The sequence below is a fragment of the Bubalus bubalis genome, chromosome 9 (assembly GCF_019923935.1).
Source record: "Bubalus bubalis isolate 160015118507 breed Murrah chromosome 9, NDDB_SH_1, whole genome shotgun sequence".
Lineage (NCBI taxonomy): Eukaryota > Metazoa > Chordata > Mammalia > Artiodactyla > Bovidae > Bubalus > Bubalus bubalis.
In genome coordinates, this window is record NC_059165.1 from 6,231,548 (window position 1) to 6,250,719 (window position 19,172).

Below are 19,172 nucleotides of genomic sequence, written 5' to 3' on the forward strand. Positions count from 1 at the left end.
ATGTTCCAGTCATTGCGACCCCATGGACTGTAGCCCGCCGGGCTCCTGTGTCTATGGGATCTCCCAGGCAAGAATACTGCAGTGGGCTGCCATTTCCAACTCCAGGGGATCTTCCTGACCCAGGGATAGAATCCACACTTCTTGCATGTCTTCTACAATAATCATTTTGATCATAAACTCGATCAATACCAAAATCCTTAGAACTGATAATATCTCTCTCCTAGTCTAGGCACCAGAGAAATATTTCTCTACCATGAAAAAGAAAGAGTGCCTTTGTTCTGATGACTAAACAACATTTTAGAATGTATTTTTTAACGTAACTCCAAAACTGAGTTTGAGTTTTGAAAAAAATATTGAATATTATTATCTCAGTTTCTTTGCATTTAAAATTGGAACACTTTTTGTTGTGTTCAAACGACTTTGGTGTTGACTTTGTTGAAAAAGTAAAGGAGAATTTTCTGATTAGAAGATAGTAGAAAAATTATTTTCAGAGAAATATTTTCACAGCCATGTGAAGTGTTAATTTCTTCATTTTTGACATTAATATTGCTTTACTTAACTTTTAACAGTAAGAATGCTTCTTTGATTTTGACATATTTTGGAATAGTTTAACAAAATTTGCTAAGATTTTATACTTAATCCATAGTTTGTCAATATATAGTACATACAAATCTAACAAAATTTTTAGTTTGAAAACCATGCATAAATTAAAAAAAAAAAAATTCCAGAATAGGAAAGAGTTTCGCTTTGTATGATAAATATAGTATATGATTTGGGACTCAATTTGGATTCTATGAATAGGAAACATAATTAGTAATATTAGTTACTTTCTAAACAGTTAAACAAAAGGAAACACTACACTATTATAACATTCTACCAGCATTATGTAAAATTCTGGTACTAATTTGTGACACTTTAGTAGACATCCTAATATTCTGTTATTGAATTGCTTTAATAGCATCACAGTCTGTGTCCTATTACTGACTTCCACGAACAGCATGAGTCAATTGGGTTTTTGTAATGCAGTTGTAGATCAAAGTGGTTTATCATATAAATTGCTATCCATAGGAGTAGATAATTCTGATGAGATTTACTTCATTTATTTTAAAGAAATCAAAAAGTATCCCTAGATTTCACAGAACATAATTAAAATACTAATTGAAATACTGCATTCTATGTATACTGCCTTTCATCTCATTTTTCAGAGGTCTGCCAGTATTTTAAATATATTTTGCAAGTATATAACAATGGTAAGTGATGCTTTTGTTATCTTTTTATCCAGTGTTGTAGAGCAAATGTTTGGAAACACTCCTCTGTATTATGAAAATAATAAAAAATAAGTGAAAGTAGAGTTAATTTATTATTAAAATTGATAAGACATCAGCAAAAAATTGACAGAGACATTAGAATCCATGATGAAGCTTTGCTATGTGGTTTTATAGGTAGAATAAACTGTAGCTATTAACTATTTCTTTCTGGCAGTCTTCACTGTTTTAATCTTATACACACTAGTTTTTGATTGTGTGAATGAATTCTAATTCACATGAACCAAACATTAGCTTAAACCAGTGAAATAATCAAATTTTTATATTTTGCGCTCCTCCAAGGATCTTCCTGACCTAGGAATCAAACCCATGACTCTAACGTCTCCTGCATTTGCAGGTGGGAGCTTTACCACTAGCTCTGCCTAGGAAGCCCTATCCTCAGGATATGTTCTGTGCTTAGTTTCTCAGTCGTGTCTGACTCTTTGTGGTCCCATGGACTGCAGTCCACCAGACTCCTCTGGCCATGGGATTCTCCAGGCAAGAATACTGGAGTGTGTTGCCATGCCCTCCTCCAGGGGATCTTCCCAACCCAGGGATCAAACCCAGGTCTCTTACGTTGCAGGCAGATTCTTTAACCATCTGAGCCACCAGGGAAGCCCATCCTCAGTCTACTGAAAAGCAAATGTTAAAGCTCCTCTGAGGATAGCTGTTACTTTTAGTCTCTCCTTAATCCATCCTTGCAGCCAATTAAAAACCAGGATGGAGAAAATTAACAGAATTTGATATATTTCAACTGAAGCCAAATTTCCCTTTCACTAGTTTTAAAGTGATCCGTAGCAGAAAATTCTTTTCCCTTAAACCTATAGACTTAAAATTTCTTATTTTAAGTTCAGATGAAAGATACCTCCATGACTCTTGAAGGATTTGTACTTTGGTGAACAATCTTATACTTCCAACTTTACATAGCATTAAAAATAAAATACATTAAATATGTGGGGCATTAATTTTTATTAAAGAAGCAATAAGAATAAAAATATTTCTTTAAAATACAATCAATCTAATTTAAAATAAGGTAAATGGAAATTAAATCTATTGTATATGCAGTCCCCAGTGGCTCAGCTGGTAAAGAACCCACCTGCCTATGTTCAATCACTGAATAGGGAAGATCTCCTGGAGGAGGAAATAGCAACCCACTCTTATATTCTTCCCTGGAAAATTCCATGGACAGAGGAGCCTGGCGTGCTACAGTCCATGGGGTTGCAAAGAGTCAGACACGACTAAGCATGTGCACGCACGCACACACACACACACACACACACACATATATATATATATAAAGTAAGTAGAATAATGTGCCTTGCCTCAAAAATGTCCTATTCTAATCTTCAGAATCTGTGAATATATTCAGTTTTGTGACAAAGGGGAATTAAATTTGGAGGCAGAATTAAGTTTACCACTCAGCTGACTTTAAAACAGGCAGATTACCCAGGATTATCCAGGAGGCTGCAATTTAACTGAGTGATCACTCACTCATTTCCTCTGTCACGTTTGACTCTGCGACCCCATGGACTGCAGTGCACCAGGCTCCTCTGTCCATGGGATTTTTCAGACAAGAAGCCTGGGGTGGGCTGCCATGTCATACTCCAGGGGATCTTCTCGACCCAGGGATTGAATCCGTGACTCCTACATTGGCAGGCGGATTGTTAACCACTGAGCCACCTGGAAAAGCCCCAATTTAATTGCAAGAGGACTTAAAGTAGAAAAGAGAGGCAGGAGAGTGAATCAAAGGAAGCTGTGACTGTTGAAGAAAAGCAGAGACAAATGTAACTGTTACTCAAGATGGAGAAGGGGGTAGTGAGTTAACAACTGTAGGCAACATCTCAAAGCTGGAAAGGACAAGGAAACAGGTTATTTCCTAGCTGCTAAGTCTCTTCAGTTGTGTCCGACTCTGTGCGACCCCATAGACGGCAGCCCACCAGGCTCCCCCATCCCTGGGATTCTCAAAGCAAGAACACTGGAGTGGGTTGCCATTTCCTTCTCCAATGAGTGAAAGTGAAGAGTGAAAGTGAAAAGTGAAATTGAAGTCACTCAGTCATGTCCGACTCCTAGCGACCCCATGGACTGCAGCCTACCAGGCTCCTCCATCCATGGAATTTTCCAGGCAAGAGTCCTGGAATGGGGTGCCATTGCCTTCTCCAGGAAAAAAGCGAGCATTTCTGATGCCCCATCTTCTTTCAACCCAGTGAGACCAAGGTTGGACCTCTGACCTACGGAATTGTAAGTTGTTTTTCTTTGTTTTTAAGCCAATAAGTTTTGAAAATTTGTTCAAGTGTCAATTGAAAACCAATGCAGTACATTATACTTTTTGTATCACGGCCGAAGAAAGGACAAAATACACATATGAGTTTCCAAAGTGTGCCTATCTGAAACTTGCTATAGTTATGCTAATTTTACTGTAATATCCAAAATTTTAAATATGCCTTTTTCTCTATAATTCCACATCTGGGAGTGTATTCTAAAGTTGTATTTACACATACAGAAAATAATTTGTGCACCAATATACTGATTTAGGACAATTTAGGACAATTTGTAACTTAAAAATTTGAAATAATGACATAAAGAAATAAGCACTTCATATTCTGTGTTGCTTTCATAAGCTTGAAAACATCATGGCCTATGGACCCAATTGAGAGTTAAATATGTTCCAGAGTCAATTTTTACAAATTTGAATATTATGTCATGTGTATAAACAACTTATTAGAAATAGGGTTGGTGAATTTAAAATGAATGATAGAAATTTCAGGTGATTTTTTTTTTTAAAGGATACAGAAGTGTTGGTGAGAGTTGGAATATCTGGCCTTCTAAACTCTAGTAAACTTTTGTTGGGGCTAAAGAGTTCCTGTTGATGTGTTCATAGATTTTTCTGGAATCAATGATAGATGAAATTTACTAGTTTCCTTTGTAATAAGGTTAAGTGAAAAACAACAACAACAAAAGTACAAAAAGCAAATAGAAGCCTTTGTTAGAACAGCTGAAGAAAATCTTGTTTGAACTGTAAGTCACAGGCACTCAGGCCCTTCGTATGGCTAAGGCTTCAGGTGTATTAGGTTATACAATTAGCATGGAGAGGCCCTTCTTTGCAAGGGCTTATGCTGAAAATGAAGTGGAGTTTTCCCACTTGTGACTCACATGAGATGACTAGATGCAGAGATCAGTTTGAGGTGTGCTGTAGGTCTGATGAGAAAAACCACCCATTTATAATCGCTACTTTTAAAGGCAGAAAGAGAAATAATGTCTTTACCAACAAATCACTTACACCTTTAGAAGTGCCACGTTGGACTATTTCTATGGCATTTCCTCCCAGTGAAAAAGTTGTAACAAATCACCTCAGATAATGCCTAAAGTCAAAAATGCAAACAACATTTATCAGTTTGAAAAACTGAAATGGTTCTTTCAGTCTTGCTGCAAAATCCCCTAGAATAAGGTGATGGCCATGCAGGCCCCTTAGGAACATTTACCTTCTATTGCATAAGAATCCTAAGGGTCAGAGGCTTGCTGCCATACATAGGGTGGAGAGGTTTCACTGGGTCAAGACAAACTGATGAAATACAGTGGCTGGGCACTTGGTGGGATAGAGCTCAGACAAGCAGTTGCATTTTCTCTAAAATGAAAATCAATCTAAGTTCAAGAGACTTGTGAAACCAAAATAATAATAATAATAATAATCACAGTACAAACTAGGGTGCATAAGAGTGAACCCTCACATACAGATCGTGGCTGTCACCGTTTAAATTCTTGTTTAATTTTACATGAAATTTTGTATAACATTAATCAATGTACCAGTAAGGTAATAGTGAAAGCCCTTTAGTCAAGTCTGACTCTTTGCAACCCCATGGACTATACAGTCCATGGCATTCTCCAGGCCAGAATACTAGACTGGGTAGGCTTTCCCTTCTCCAGGGGATCTTCCCAACCCAGGGATCGAATCCAGGTCTCCCACATTGCAGGCGGATTCTTTACCAGCTGAACCACAAAGGAACCTCAAGGTAATAGAATAAAGATATTAAATTAAATGAACTATGAAAATAACAGTTTAAAGATGTACTATCTTAAAATTTTAGAGAGCATAAAATGCTTATATAGTATGACGTCCTTAGAATCATTTAGAAATGTTTGGGCAGTGCATAAACATCCTCTATAATTCAAATTAACAAGGCTTGAAATTAATCAGCACAGATATATCTAATAAGTCAAAGTACTTTAATAGCTTTTGAAATTTTTGCCATGATTACAAATGCTATAATTGAATATTGCTCTGAAAGAAAATTGAATATCACAACACCAAAATCCATGTAGAATTTTATATATTTTGAATGAACTTGTATATAAGCTTGATTTTGAAAAAACTTTCCTGTGAAAACTAAAGTGAACCTTTTTTTTTTTTTTAAGCTGTAAGCTTTTCACATAAAGAGAGGAGAGCTGAACCCCTTCCTCATCTATGCAGCCTCAGTGCTTTCAAAAAAGCAATTTTAAGTGTGTCACAAGGTCAACTGTGAACTATAAAGTAGTAAATCCACATTTTTCCAGCTTAGTTTCATTGCAGAATTACATGCTTTCATATGTGAAAAAGCGAAGAAAAGGAGAAATAGCATCTGCTCAGCTTTAGGCCTGATTAAGGGAAATTAGTTCCATCAACATATGTAAATGCCGATTACTTACCTAACAGAATCTTAGAGCAGTAAAGAAGCATAAATGTCAGCTTATACAAACTGGTCTCGGTAGTCTGAGTTTGTATGCTATCATCCTAAGTGGTTTACTCAAAAGCAGCCAACTGCAGACAAAACTGAAACTTGAATACGTGTTTTATTATAACTTAATGGACTAAGCATCTCTAATATCTGCCTGCTCAGTGTCAACTTATTTGCGGAACTGCCCCTATTCTACATGTGTTTCTGATTTTCTACCAGAGAGCCTCAGATGCAGACAATGTTCCTAGGACATTAAGTTTTCACTTGAGGCATTTTTCTTTAGGGAAATTTTCTCAATAGTGATTTACTGGGAGAGCAGTCTATTTGAACTTATCATGTTATGGCAGCATCTTGAAAACACTTCTCATGAGTAATGGCTATTGAAAACTGAGTCGACACATTTGCCTTTTCTGTTGGTTTGGAGGCGAAAGTTGAGTTTTTTCATTAAGCCTGATATCAGACATAGATTGCACAGAAATTTTTTTGTTAAGTTAAGAAAATTGTCTTCATTCCCAAATTACCTAGTGCTCTTCGTCATTATTAGATGTTGACTTTTGATAAAAAATCTTTTTTATTCACCATTTGAGATGATCATGGAGTTTCTCCAGGTTGGTAGGTGCCCAATTGCTACTGGAGATCAGTGGAGAAATAACTTCAGAAAGAATGAAGAGACGGAACCAAAGCAAAAACAACACCAGCTGCGGATGAGACTGGTGATGGAAGTAAAGTCCGATGCTGTAAAGAGCAATATTGCATAGGAACCTGGAATGTTAGGTCCATGAATCAAGGCAAATTGGAGGTGGTCATACAGGAGATGGCAAGACTGAATATCGACATCTTAAGAATCAGTAAACTAAAATGGACTGGAATGGGTGAATTTAACTCAGATGACCATTATATCTACTACTGTGGGCAAAAATCCCTTAGAAGAAATGGAGTAGCCATGAGTCAACAAGAGTCCGAAATGCAGTGCTTTGGTGCAAGCTCAAAAAGAACAGAATGATCTGTTTGTTTCCAAGGCAAACCATTCAATATCATGATAATCCAAGTTTATGTCCCGACCAGTAATGCTGAAGAAGTTGAAGTTGAATGGTTCTATGAAGACCTGCAAGACCTTCTAGAACTAATACCAAAAAAAGATGTCCTTTTCATTATAAGGGAGAAGGCGATGGCACCCCACTCCAGTACTCTTGCCTGGAAAATCCCATGGATGGAGGAGCCTGGTTGGCTGCAGTCCATGGGATTGCTAGGAGTCAGACATGACTGAGCGACTTCACTTTCACTTTTCACTTTCATGCATTGGAGAAGGAAATGACAACTCACTCCAGTGTTCTTGCCTGGAGAATCCCAGGGACTGGAATGCAAAGTAGGAAGCCAAGAAATACCTGGAGTAACAGGCAAATTTGGCCTTGGAGTACAGAATGAAGCAGGGCAAAAGCTAATAGAATTTTGCCAAGATAACGCACTGGTCATAGCAAACACCCTATTCCAACAACACGAGAGGAAACTACACATGGTCATCACCAGATGGTCAATACTGAAATCAGATTGATTATAGTCTTTGCAGTCAAAGATGGAGAAGCTCTAACAGTCAGTGAAAACAAGACCGGGAGCTTATTGTAGCTCAGATCATGAAATCCTTATTGTCAAAATCAGACTTAAATTGAAGAAAGTGGGGCCAACCACTAGACCATTCAGGTATGACCTAAATCAAAACCCCCAGAATTATACAATGGAAGTGACAAATAGATTCAAGGGATTAGATCTGATAGAGTGTCTGTAGAGCTATGTACGGAGGTTCATGAGATTGTACAGGAGGCAAGGCTCAAGACCATCCCCAAGGAAAAGAAATAAAAAAAAGTCAAAATGGCTGGCTGAGGACGCCTTACAAATAGCTGTGAAAAGAATAGACAAAGGCAAAGGAGAAAAGGAAAAATACCCCTTTGAATGTAAAGTTCCAAAGAATAGCAAGGAGAGATAAGAAAGCCTTCCTCCATGATCAATGCAAACGAATAGAGAAAACAAAAGAATGGGAAAGACTAGGGATATCTTGAAGAAAATCAGGGATACCAAGGGAATATTTCATGCAAAGATGGGCACAATAAAGAACAGAAATGGTATGGTCCTAACAGAAGCAAAAGATACTAAGAAGAGGTGGCAAGAATACTCAGAAGAACTATATAAAAAAGACCTTCACACAATGGTGTGATCACTCACCTATAGCCAGACATCCTGGAATGTGAAGTCAAGTGGGCCTTAGGAAACATCACTACGAACAAAGCTAGTGGAGGTGATGGAATTCCAGTTGAGCTATCTCAAATACTAAAAGATGATGCTGTGAAAGTGGCATACACTCAGTATGCCAGCAAATATGGAAAACTCGGCAGTGGCCACAGGACTGGTAAAGGTCAGTTTTCATTCCAATCCCAAAGAAAGGCAATACGAAAGAATGCTCAAATACTGCACAATTGCTCTCATCTCACATGCTATCAAAATAATTTTCAAAATTCTCCAAGACAGGCTTCAATAACCCTGTGTACGAGACAGCAAAAGAGACACTGATGTATAGAACAGTCTTATGGACTCTGTGGGAGAGGGAGAGGGTGGGAAGATTTGGGAGAATGGCATTGAAACATGTAAAATATCATGTATGAAACGAGTTGCCAGTCCAGGTTCGATGCACGATACTGGATGCTTGGGGCTGGTGCACTGGGACGACCCAGAGGGATGGTATGGGGAAGGAGGAGGGAGGAGGGTTCAGGATGGGGAACACATGTACACCTGTGACGGATTCATTTTTATATTTGGCAAAACTAATACAATTATGTAAAGTTTAAAAATAAAATTAAAAAAAAAAATAATGAATGGTGAACTTCCAGATGTTCAAGCTGGATTTAGAAAAGACAAAAGAACCAGAGATCAAATTGCCAACATCCACTGGATCATAGAAAAAGCAAGAGAGTTCCAGACAAATATCTATTTCTGCTTTATTGACTATGCCAAAGCCTTTGACTGTATTGATCACAATAAACTGTGGAAAATTCTGAAAGAGATGGGAATACCAGACTATCTGACCTGTCTCTTGAGAAACCTGTATGCGTCAGGAAGCAACAGTTAGAACTGCACATGGAACAACAGACTGGTTCCAAATTGGCAAAGGAGTATATCAAGGCTGTATATCGCCACCCTGCTTATTTAACTTCTATGCAGAATACATCATGAGAAATGCTGTGCTGGATGAAGCACAAGCTGGAATCAAGATTGCTGGGAGAAATACCAACAACCTCATATATGCAGACGACACCACACTTAGGGCAGAAAGCAAAGAAGAACTAAAGATCTTCTTGCTGAAAGTGATTGAGGAGAGTGAAATAGTTGGCTTAAAGCTCAACATTCAGAAAACTAAGATCATTTCATCTGGTCCCATCTTTTCATGGCAAATAGATGGGGAAAAAATGGAAACAGAGACTTTATTTTATTCATCTCCAAAATCACTGCAGATGGTAACTCTAGCCATGATATTAAAAGACACTTTCTCCTTGGAAACAAAGTTATGACCAACCTAGACAACGTATTAAAAAGCAGAGACAGAATACTGTTGGTAGCTTGATAGGGATTGCATTGAATCTATAAATTTCTTTGGGTAGTATACTCATTTTCACTATATTGATTCTACCCAAAGCAATTTATAGATTCAATGCAATCCCTATCAAGCTACCAACAGTATTCTTCACAGAGCTAGAACAAATAATTTCACAATTTGTATGGAAATACAAAAAACCTTGAATAGCCAAAGCGATCTTGAGAAAGAAGAATGGAACTGGAGGAATCAACCTACCTGACTTCAGGCTCTACTACAAAGCCACAGTTATCAAGACAGTATGGTACTGGCACAAAGACAGAAATATAGATCAATGGAACAAAATAGAAAGCCCAGAGATTAATCCATGCACATATGGACACCTTATCTTTGACAAAGGAGGCAAGAATATACAATGGATTAAAGACAATCTCTTTAACAAGTGGTGCTGGGAACTCTGGTCAACCACTTGTAAAAGAATGAAACTAGAACACTTTCTAACACCATACACAAAAATAAACTCAAAATGGATTAAAGATCTAAACGTAAGACCAGAAACTATAAAACTCCTAGAGGAGAACATAGGCAAAACACTCTCTGACATACATCACAGCAGGATCCTCTATGACCCACCTCCCAGAATATTGGAAATAAAAGCAAAAATAAACAAATGGGACCTAATTAACCTTAAAAGCTTCTGCACATCAAAGGAAACTATTAGCAAGGTGAAAAGACAGCCTTCAGAATGGGAGAAGATAATAGCAAATGAAGCAACTGACAAACAACTAATCTCGAGAATATACAAGCAACTCCTACAGCTCAACTCCAGAAAAATAAATGATCCAATCAAAAAATGGGCCAAAGAACTAAATAGACATTTCTCCAAAGAAGACATACAGATGGCTAACAAACACATGAAAAGATGCTCAACATCACTCATTATCAGAGAAATGCAAATCAAAACCACTATGAGGTACCATATCACACCAGTCAGAATGGCTGCGATCCAAAAGTCTACAAGTAATAAATGCTGGAGAGGGTGTGGAGAAAAGGGAACCCTCTTCCACTGTTGGTGGGAATGCAAACTAGTACAGCCACTATGGAGGACAGTGTGGAGATTCCTTAAAAAACTGGAAAGAGAACTGCCTTATGATTCAGCAATCCCACTGCTGGGCATACACACTGAGGAAACCAGAAGGGAAAGAGGCACATGTACCCCAATGTTCATCGCAGCACTGTTTATAATAGCCAGGACATGGAAGCAACCTAGATGTCCATCAGCAGATGAATGGATAAAAAAGCTAGGGTACATATACACAATGGAGTATTACTCAGCCATTAAAAAGAATACATTTGAATCAGTTCTAATGAGGTGGATGAAACTGGAGCCTATTATACAGAGTGAAGTAAGCCAGAAAGAAAAACACCAATACAGTATACTAACGCATATATATGGAATTTAGAAAGATGGTAAGAATAACCCTGTGTACGAGACAGCAAAAGAGACACTGATGTATAGAACAGTCTTATGGACTCTGTGAGAGAGGGAGAGGGTGGGAAGATTTAGGAGAATGGCATTGAAACATGTAAAATATCATGTATGAAACAAGTTGCCAGTCCAGGTTCGATGCACGATACTGGATGCTTGGGGCTAGTGCACTGTGATGACCCAGAGGGATGGTATAGGGAGGGAGGAGAGAGGAGGGTTCAGGATGGGGAACACATGTATACCTGTGGTGGATTCATTTTGATATTTGGCAAAACTAATACAATTATGTAAAGTTTAAAAATAAAATTAAAAAAAAATAAAAGCAAAAGCCAAAAAAATAAATAAATAAATAAAAAATAAAAAGTAGAGACATTACTTTGCCAACAAATGTCTGTCTAGTCAAAGCTATGGTTTTTCAAATAGTCACATATGGATGTGAGAGTTGCATTATAAAGAAAGCTGAGTGCCAAAGAATTGGTGCTTTTGAACTGTGGTGTTGGGGAAGATTCCTGAGAGTCCTTTGGACTCCAAGGAGATCAAACCAGTCCATCCCAAAGGAGATCAGTCTTGAATATTCATTGGAAGGACTGATGCTGAAGCTGAATCTCCAATACTTTGGCCACCTGATGTGAAGAACTGAGTCATTGGAAAAGACCCTGATGATGAGAATGATTGAAGGCAGGAGGAAAAGGGAACCACAAAGGCTGAGGTAGTTGGATGGCATCACCAACTCAACAGACATGAGTTTGAATAAACTCCGGAAGCTGGTAATTGACAGGGAGGCATGACAAGCGGCAGTCCATAGGGTTGCAATGAGTCAGACATGACTGAGCGACTGAACCAAACTGAACCGTGGTTTTTAAGAATTTTTGCATAGGCCTGGAAGATTTTGGTGTATCGTTTATCTGTTTTTGGTATCATGATAATTCTGGTCTTATATTAGAAAATATTTATTTTATTTTATTTTCTTAAAGAGTCTGTTTAAATTTACTTGTGTGAATGACTTATAGAATGCATGATGATTCTTCACTGTATTGTTCCCTTTTTTATTTCTTTAAATATCAGCTCCCTAGATTTTCTAATTGTCTTCAGTGGAAAAAGTGGTTTGCATTACTTGCTCATCTGTTACAAAAGCGTAAGTAACTTGTTAGTGGCTCTTCTTTCTTATTTGGAAATGCTTATGAAAGAAGTGGGAGAAGGCAATGGCACCCCACTCCAGTACTCTTGCCTGGAAAATCCCATGGATGGAGGAGCCTGGTGGGCTGCAGTCCATGGGATCACTAAGAGTCGGACACGACTGAGCGACTTCTCTTTCACCTTTCACTTTCATGCATTGGAGAAGGAAATGGCAACCCACTCCAGTGTTCTTGCCTGGAGAATCCCAGGGACGGGGCAGCCTGGTGGGCTGCCGTCTATGGGGTCACACAGAGTCGGAGACGACTGAAGTGACTTAGCAGTAGCAGTATGAAAGAAGTCAAATTGAAATTGTTTCATTTCAGTATCTATAAAGGGGCATAGAAATGCACAATATTCTCTTAGCTTACACCTAAAATGTGTCTAGTCGCTTATGTAGCTCTATACTGCAGGAGAAATATTCAAAATATTAGAGGACTGATTAATAATTACTAAAAATGCATGCTATCACAGACATTTTAATCTTATCAGTCTTTGTAAAGACCTGTAAGGCAGGCAGTTCTATCAACCCTGTCTTCTATTTGCTCTTGGTTTTCCCAGTGTAACCCTGAATTTGTCTCATGCTTGCAACGTTTTTGTTCCATATACTGTTACTACACAGCAAATTACACTGCTGTAAACATTTTATTGTACTCAGAGTCATTATACTCATAGTCATCTATTTGCATATAGCATGTAGGAATGGCTTTTCTTAGTTCTATAATGTTTGGAGCTTCAACTGGGAATTAACAGGAGGCAGCTCATTTTGCTCATATCAAGATACTGAAAACCTACCTTATGCAAATTTGGCTCTTATTTGTCCCAGAGGATTTGGGGAAAGTATGTATTGAAGAATTAAAGCCAGTTCAAGGTCATGAAGCGTCATGACTTTGTGATTAGACAATGATTTTCAATAGGCTAATCCAAGGGTGCATTTAATTAAAGCCTTCAGTTAAAATGGTACTTTAATTTTTAGATTTTCAAGTTTTTTTGTCATGGATCCACTGCCTTCCCCTTTAGTGGAGAGAAATGTATTATCCTATAAGCTCCTTTACATAGTTTTGTAAATAAGGAGTATCACTGATGGACCACACTGGTTTTCTCATATTACCAGTGCTAGGAAGAGAAGGCAATGGCACCCCACTCCAGTACTCTTGCCTGGAAAATGCCATCGACGGAGGAGCCTGGTAGGCTGCAGTCCATGGGTTCGCTAAGAGTCGGACACGACTGAGCAACTTAACTTTTACTTTTCACTTTCACGCATTGGAGAAGGAAATAGCAACCCACTAGTATTCTTGCCTGGAGAATCATAGGGACGGGGGAGCCTGGTGGGCTGCCATCTATGGGGTCGCATAGAGTCGGACACGACTGAAGCTACTTTGCAGCAGCAGGAAGATGTTGAACCAACAATTCCAAAAGTAATCTGAATATATTTAATGTAGTCATGAAAACTGAATACTAAAAATCTTTAACTAAAAAGTCTTAAAGCAACTCAGTTGCCTATGCAAGGAGAAATTTTGTGACCACAGAACCTTTGATAGTTTATCAGTTTATATTATTTAAAGCTGCTGCTAAGTCACTTCAGTTGTGGCCGACTCTGTGCGACCCCATGGACTGCAGCCTACCAGGCTTCTCCGTCCATGGGGTTCTCCAGGCAAGAACACTGAAGTGGGTTGCCATTTCCTTCTCCAATGCATGAAGGTGGAAAGTGAAAGTGAAGTTGCTCAGTCATGTCCGACTCTTAGCAACCCCATGGACTGCAGCCCACCAGGCTCCTCCATCCATGGGATTTTCCAGACAACAGTACTGGAGTGGGGTGCCATTGCCTTCTCCTATTTAAAGCTGTATTTTATCTAAATGCATTATTAAGGTTTCTTAGTGTGGTGTTTCTCTTTAGTAAGTGTATGCATTAGTTGGTCAAATTTTCACCAAGCAAATGTACAAATATCTGTTTGTCTTTTCTGCATTTTGAAATAGAGTAATTTATGATAAATACCTTCAGTTATGGATACTTCATTGCTTCTCCATTTTGTGCAAGCAAGTCTTGATAGGTTTCTACATTTTGACAGGCAAATTGTATTCCTTGACATAGCTCAAATTACTATTAAAATATAAATCTATAATATACATATGTAGATACTTTTCAGGGACTATGACTTGAAATTTTCTATTCTTTTAAAAATGTCAAGATGCAGAGGTCTACATATCCCTTCCTTAGAGATTTTGTTGGAACCATGTAATTTCCATTTGGAGATGATTCACAATGCAGCTGAGAAAAAACATATCCTTTATTAAGACTTTGTGACTAAACAAGAAATTTGATAAGAGACTTATAAAGTTGATTATTTAAAAGTATTTCAGTTTGCATCTTTAAAATTGTGGAGAGGTTTGCTATTGCTCAAAATTTCAGTTTTTTACATTATATTTGTTTTATAGCCTTGTAGGTTAGACAGTTTAGTTGGCTATAGCTTGAGAGACAGTAAAATAGAGTAAAATTCTTTACATTAGTAAATTTAAAGTCATATTAACATATTGACATATTATATGTTTCTATTAATAGAAGTAACACCTGCACCACCCAAATCTTTGCTCAAGATTTCTAAAACTGTAGTAACAACTACTTATTAGTTTTGGACAGGCCTTCCCTACTGTGCAATTTATCTCATTTTTCACAAGAGAGTTCTTTGGATCATTCATAGATTTAACCATTAAGCCTAAGGAGGCCTACTAAGGGCCAGGTTCCTTAGCTGGTCATTGGGACTCATAGCAACATCTCATTCATGTAGCCAGAATGAAATATGATTTTTAAGTATGTGTTAGATGTGAGGGAGAAAGGAGCATGAACATCTTGCCATGGAGTTTACCCTCATGAACTTTAGTAAAAATGGAGGCTTCACATATCTGCTTTTGCTCGGTAGGGATGTCAGTTGTTGCCTGTGTGGTTACAACATATTTCCAAAAGTACTATTGTGATTGTTACTCTGAGAATATTGATAGTCCTTAAGCACCTAGAGTCAGGGAGTAGGGGGATGTCATTAGCAGCAAGACTCAGGTATTCATAACTCCCTAAAAATGTCAATGATCTAAAACTTTTTATATTTATTTTTTATATGAGTTTTTAGATTAGTGCCTTCTTTCCACTTTGTAAGAGATATAGTAAAGTGAACACTCTTATAAATAGATACTCTCAAATTCTAATTTTTCAGATCAGATGAACTGGGGTTTATAACTAACTAGTACTATTATCCAGGGGAAAAAAAAAAAGAATCCAGAAACATAAAGTATGAAAAGAGAGGTAAAAGATGAGAAGTCATGTATCACCTAAATCCAGAACATGCTGAATCCTTAACATGTTGAATAGAAAAAATTATGAAGAATATATCCTGACTGTTACCATTATCTGGATTCGTGATTAAGGGTTTCTGGCAATATTTGGTTTTGATTTTCATCTTTCCTGTTAGAATACTTTTACAGTGAAAATTTATGTGTTCCTCCTGAGTTTAAGAAAGTTAAATATTAAATATAAATGTATAGGAAAATAATAGCAATCATAACTATGAAGAGGACAGTGATCAGGGCACTTAACATACTTTAATTTTATATGCTTTTGTGTTTAATTTCTTTATACAGCTAGACTATGTTCATTTTTGCAGCACTTAATTTTTAATTCTTTCCACTTGACAATAACAACTCAAGTTTCTTTTCTTCCCTTTCTTCCTGGCTTTTTCTATTTCCTTTCTGTTCACCTCTGTCAGCCTAGTCCTCCACTGTTACCTATCTCATGGATTAATAATGTCAGCTGATGCTCAAGTGTAAGTTATATCTTTAGAGTGTGGTAGAGAACAGTGGAGTAAGCTATTATCCTGTACAATTGTATTTGACACATCAGCCTTATGGAAAATATCCACGTCATTCATGAATTGGCTCATATTTGTGTTCCCAGGAAACTGCCAATGAAAGCTCTATATTCACTAGGCCACCTTATATCTTAATGAGGAAATATTGATAGGTGTTAACATAGTTTAGAGTACACAATATAAAAGAGTTTGCTTGTACATATTACATAGGTTTCAGCTTTTCCACAGTTTTTGCTAAGAGAAGATGTTTTTAGCATTTAGAACATGCTTTTAACAGAGATACACATAGCTGCTTAACATGTATTTATTCATTGGGAGCTGACAACTCAACTGTGCAACTTCCCACTTATCTTGGGTATAATCAGGAATGCTCACATCTAAGAAACGTATCTGAGGAACTAGCATAAATGGAAGGAGAGAAAGTTTATCTTTCTTAATAATTAACAATTTAACAAGAATGTATTTTTGTATTTATCCTATGAAAATATATTCTGAATGCAAATAGAATCATAATTTTTGTTAGCAATTCTACTTGCTGCTTCTGTTTGAAAATAACTGTACAAATGAGCTCATCAAGAGACCATTCTTCATATTCAGATCTCGTTTAAACTGACACTTGAGAGAATTCTTCAAAAAGCTATATAAAACCTCCCTTTCTTCTTCCTCCCCAACCAAAAATACTATGCCTTACTAAAATTATGCTCGTCCAGCTCCCTGCCTGGTCCCTAATTGTTGTTCATGAAGGAACAGGACCTTTCCACATGTAGTTTCCCCATGCTGGTGAAGCATAGACAACAGGTTAAAAAAAAAAAAAAAAAAAAGAAATCAGTATCTCAAGTAGCCACTGTTTAAGCAACTAAATTTTAAGCTTCTAAACTTTAGATTACAAGCAGATTTTCTATTCTGATAATTACTAGCCACAACACACATTTCTTTATACTCCACACTGAGAAAGAATGTTGGGTCATGACATTTTCTAAATATTTTCTCATTGAGATATTTCTCATGAAGATCAAATAGTAAATCAATAATATGAGGGACATAAGTATGCATGAAAATATAGGAACAGAGGTAGCCGAATACTAATTTTTAAGAATAAACTAAAAAAGTAGGGCTCAGAGACAATATTCATACAGAAAAGAACAGAAACTGAAGCAATGGAAAAAACGTGGGCTTGCTGTGCTGTAGCTATGAAACAGGCAGTTGCAGCTGCAAGTTCAGTTCCTGATAACAGAACCAGAGATGCTGCAACTCATACGGAAACTAACTCTAATCTTAACTGCTTGAACCCTGTGTCCAATCAGAGTGTATATCAATGAGTGAAAAACTACAGTTGATTTGACTTCAGTTAAATTCTTAACATTTTTATATAATTATAGATTCACCTGCAGTTGCAAGAAACAATGCCAAGAACACATGTATTATTTCCCTCAATGAGAATGTTTTTCAAAATTGGACTGTGATATCCCAACCAGGATATTGGAATTCATATAATTAGAATACAAGATACTTTCATCACTCCAAGGACTCCTCATGTTCTTCTTGTCTAGCCACACCAGGCAAGGGCTGAGCTGTTCTATCTCTACAATTTTGTCAATTCAACAGATATTGCCAGTCCAGGTTCGATGCACGATACTGGATGCTTGGGGCTAGTGCACTGGGACGACCTAGAAGGATGGTATGGGGAGGGAGGAGGGAGGAGGGTTCAGGATGGGGAACACATGTATACCTGTGGCGGATTCATTTTGATATTTGGCAAAACTAATACAAGTATGTAAAGTTTAAAAATAAAATAAAATTAAAAAAACAAATAGTATGATATCTAATATTTTACTTTTTCACACATTATAATTCTCTGAAGACTCATCTCATTTGTTGTGCATATCAATAATTTATTCCTTTTTGATTGCTGCAAAGTGTATCAGGGCATGGATGTTAACCAGTTTGGTTAACCATTCAATCATTCATTGAAAGGAATCTGTATGATTTCTAGTTTTTGGACACTATAAATGCAGCTGCTAAAAACATCTGGGTACAGGTTTAGTTACTAAACTTCCCTGGAGACTCAGCTGGTAAAGAATCTGCCTGCAGTGCAGAAGACACCAGTTCGATTCCTGGGTCAGGAAGATCCCCTAGAGAAGGGAACAGCGTACCCTCCAATACCCTCTCCAGTATTCTGGCTTGGAGAATTCCATGGACAGAGGCTCCTGGCAGGCTATATCCATGGGTTCACAAACAGTCGGACACAACTCAGTGATTTTCACTTCACTGGAGTTATGAATGTAATTCTTCGTTTCTTAGGGGTAAGTGTCACGGAATGCATTGCTGCCTTTGGGGTCAGTTAGTGTTTACATTCTAGAAACAGTCAGTCTTCTCCAGAGAGGACCTTCCATTTTACTTTCCCACCAGCAGTACACTATGATGTTTTTTTGTTTTTGTTTTTTTCCATACCCTTGGTAACACTTGGTGTTTGCGCTTTTTATTTTATTTTATTTTTTTAAACTTGAGCCTCTCGGGTATATACTGCCATCTCACTGTGGTATTTTATGTTGCATTTCCCAAATAACTGATGTTGAAGATCTTTTCGTGTGCTTATTTGTTACCTATATATCATCTTCTGTCAAAAATCTCTTCGTGTATTTTTCTCATTTTGTAATTGGAACTTTTTTCTTATTAAATTTTAATACATTATTCACACAGTCTAGATACTAGTCTTTGTCAAAAATGTAGTTTGAAATGTTTTCTCCTGTTTTGTAGTTGCTTTTTAAAAAATTCAATTTGTCAGTTTTTCCTTTTATATATTACACTTTGTTGCCAAATCTAAGACTTTTTTGCTAGCCCTAAATTTCAAATAGTCCCCATTTTTGCATGAAAATGAAACAGTCTTTTATTTTGCATCTTGGTCTAGGAACAACTTTGAGCAGTTTTTGTAAGGGGATAATTAAGATTTATTTTTCTTTTAACCTCTGAGAGTACAACTCCTCCAGCTTTATTTTTTTTTAAAGAGTATCTTTCCTCTGTTGAATTGCTTTCATAGAGTGGGCATATTTATTTCAGTGT

At 37.2% G+C, this 19,172-nt stretch overlaps 1 long non-coding RNA gene across 1 annotated transcript; it reads left to right on the top strand.

Annotated features, from left to right (window-relative positions):
• Positions 1–3,346: 3,346 nt before the first annotated feature.
• Positions 3,347–17,834, top strand: LOC123334963. Its single transcript, XR_006553129.1, has 2 exons — positions 3,347–3,542; positions 17,492–17,834. It is a non-coding gene; the product is annotated as an uncharacterized LOC123334963 (long non-coding RNA).
• The last annotated feature ends 1,338 nt before the right edge of the window (positions 17,835–19,172 follow it).